Source organism: Atta cephalotes (genome assembly GCF_000143395.1).
Source record: "Atta cephalotes unplaced genomic scaffold scaffold00016, whole genome shotgun sequence".
NCBI classification, from domain to species: domain Eukaryota; kingdom Metazoa; phylum Arthropoda; class Insecta; order Hymenoptera; family Formicidae; genus Atta; species Atta cephalotes.
This window is the reverse complement of record NW_012130080.1, coordinates 3,980,937-3,984,527: the sequence shown is the minus strand read 5'-3', so window position 1 is coordinate 3,984,527 and position 3,591 is coordinate 3,980,937.

The following is a 3,591-nucleotide window of genomic DNA, read 5'->3' as shown; positions in this document are numbered from 1 at the left end:
CGCTGCTGAAATTACATGATGACGAGACCCACTATGGATTTAAATATCAGTTTTTACGAGCCATTGAACTCTCATAACAAATGGACATTAAAATGTCACGCTAGAAATAACTATTGATGCACGTCGTATACTTGACAATTGCAGTACATAATTACGTGAAATATGTACTTTCGATTGCAAAATCTTTTATTACAAGTTTCCATTTCAAAGTTACTTCGCCAGACATTTCACAAAGAAATTTTAAACATTAGCTTTCCAACCACAATGAAAGATTTCGACGCCAGTTAAAATATTTATGTATGTCAAACTTCTATCGCGACTAGACTCTTTCTCTCTTTCGACCATGAATGTAATCTCATCAAATCTCAGCTCATTGTTATTTTTATGTTGTCGATATTTCACGATGAAATATCCGTTGAAAAAGTTTCTAGTATTTTACTTCATTATACCTTTTCAAGCCTGCCTTCAGAGAGAGAAGAAAATCTGCATTGTATACTCTAAAAAATATCAGTATGCATTTAACACCTTTAGCGTGAATTTAACATCTATGCAATGTCAATATAATTCTCACTATGTGTTGGTATTAATATCAACATCATCACGGCGTGGTGGTGGGATTAAAAATCCATATTAAATATTCCATGATTCACATCATATTGGTATTAATATTAACATCAATACAATGAGAATTATATTAGACACCGCTATTTTTTAGAGTCTACATGCAACTATAACGAGAATTATATGTAACTATAAGAAGCTAACCGTAATAAAATAACGGAAACTAATTATAACTTCGAGACCGACCCGTATTTCATTTTCTGCACTATCGCGCGATTTGCATGCACGTGACCTTTCATGTTAATTTTCTGTCTTGCTCGGCTTCTCCCAATTTGCCGGCGTAGCGGCAAATTAAACCCAGAGATCGCTTTCACTAACTCGTTTGGTGAATCACATTTCGAGTGATAACTCACGACAATTAACGTTCGATTCATTTGAACATTTCTCTTTAATATTCATGCGATCGAAAAAGAATCTCTTTCGACAATTCGCTAAAGGAACCATCAAAAGTAGACAAATAAGCTCAACCATTATTCACGATGAGGATCTAAATTTTATGTCGTATATATTTTTTATCTAACGCTAATGTAACGTGAGAGCTTGGCTGTGCTTTATTTTGCCTGCACGTCAATATTACTGCGAAGCTGCGGAATCTCCTCGTCGAGAGTCGAAGCGTTAATTAATATTTGCGCGCATGAGCGATTCCACGTGAAAGAACTCATCAAAATTTAAGGGCTATGTGTGTATGTCTGACGCTGTCACGATACTGACTGTATGTATCTTTATTTGTAATTTTAAAAGTGTTCTCTATGTAAAAGGTATTACTTTTATAACGAAAAAAATCCGCAATGCGAAATTTCGTTGGACGCAATCTATCGTCATTTATCTAGTTAATGTTTAAATTTAAAAAACATAGAAATATATTTAATTATAGAAATATAGAAAAATTATTTTAATAATAAATTATTTTTATATCTTTCTATATTTCTATAATTAAATATATTATTAAATTCTAAATATATTATATGAATGAAATTAAATATATTATTAAATTCTTAAATATATTATTAAATTTAATAAAAATATAAATTACTAAATTACTAAAATATAAAATAAATTACCAAGTTTTAAAAATAAATAATCTATGGCCATAAATTGTTTTTTTTTCTTTCGAATTACAAGAGCAGAGAGCTTTTTAGAGATTATTAAAATCGATTATTTATAATTTATATAAAAAAATAAATTTTGCTATAATTTAATAACACGTTCGGCTATCGTAACATATTTTTACAATGATGCTCATTATTTTCAGCCAATTTAACTATAGGCACTAGAGGCCGGTCCATCCTTGTTGGATCTAGTCATAGTTAAAAAGTCTATAATGGCGAACAACGTGTATACGCAAACACGAGGAGCGAAAACGGTCGCGTACGTGTGCCAGGTCGTGTATACAGGCGGAAATCGTCGGGGATGTTAATCCGTGTACGCATGGACCATTAATAGCGGACGTCGTTAAACGGATTGCCGTCGATACTACGTAACATGGCGTGCACGTGCAGGCAAGTGCTATGGCCAATGGCGTGGAAACGGTCTGGCTATTGCGACACCGCGAATGTTTTCCATTTTACCCGCTTGAAATTGTTAAACAGTATGGAAAAGAAAATTAGCTACCTACGGCAAAATATTGAATATTATATCGCACAGATCGTTCGGATATATATCGTTCACATTCGAATGAGATATTAATAAGTTCTGCAATATTAATAAATTACATGTACGACATGTATTTAAAGATAATAAATTTTTCTGATGTAGATATATAATTTGTAAAATATAAAAGTTGAATGTAAAATAAAAAAGTTGAACACAATATGTTGAAAACGTTAAATAACGCGACAATTATATATTTTATGAGAATATTTTTATAATGATAATTTTTCAAATTTGTCATCTCTTTTTTTGAAAAATAGATTGCTAAATAGAGAAGTCTAAAATTCTTTTAATTCTCATCATTCTTCTTTTTTATATATAAAATGCTATTTCATTTTTCATACTAGTCTATTTTTCACTTTAATTGTTCGTCATTTATCTAAAAAAAAACGCTAAAATAATAAAAATAATCTATACACACTTCTTCTATCTTGAAAAAACATTTTCTAAAAATGTGAATCATGTGCTAAATTTATTACAATCCATCTCTCACGAAGGATTAAAAACAAACTCACATTACATATCGCAGTATTACATATATCATCGAACTCAAGTTGAAGAATGTATTTGCACATTCACGTTTGAACTCGCGTTCGGTATGGTTCGGCACACTTTTGTGTCAAGAAATATCTGCAGTAATTCAGTGTCACAAATGAATATGCTGAGAGTGTTAACGCACGTGTAACAATGTGAACACCTTACAAATCGTCCTACACCACTGATCGCATCGAATGTGCAGGAATGTTACACCGTGAAACGGTATTCGTGCACGCATTAGATCATACGCGGGTGGCGTATGCACCAGTTCCCGATGTAAATTGCAATTCCTTGTTAATTACAACAGCCCTGGCACATGCACCAACTGCGAGGTCAGCCAAAACGCCTCGAAACTCATAAATGATATTAAACCTGATGGTGCGTGACAAAAAACATTTTAACTAATTTTTGAAGGGAAGAGCACTTTCATTATTTTTAACAAAACGCGTTAATTTTATGGTGTGATTTTGTTAAAAAAAAGATGCTTTTCAGCTTTCGTTAATAATTTAACATATGTGAGTTTAACATATTATAGATGTTATTGATTTTAATGAAGACATATGATTGTTTCCAAAATTTTTTGTTACATTTTTGATGCTAATTATTTTACATAATATTTATATTACTTTTTAACATATTCATCTTATGTTAAATTAACACAAAAATTTGAGTGGACCGTTTTTGGAATGTGAAATTTGTTTAACACAAATTTTTCGACTGTGTATCATGCCATAAAAGACTTGTCGTGTATATATATATATATATATATATATATATATATAT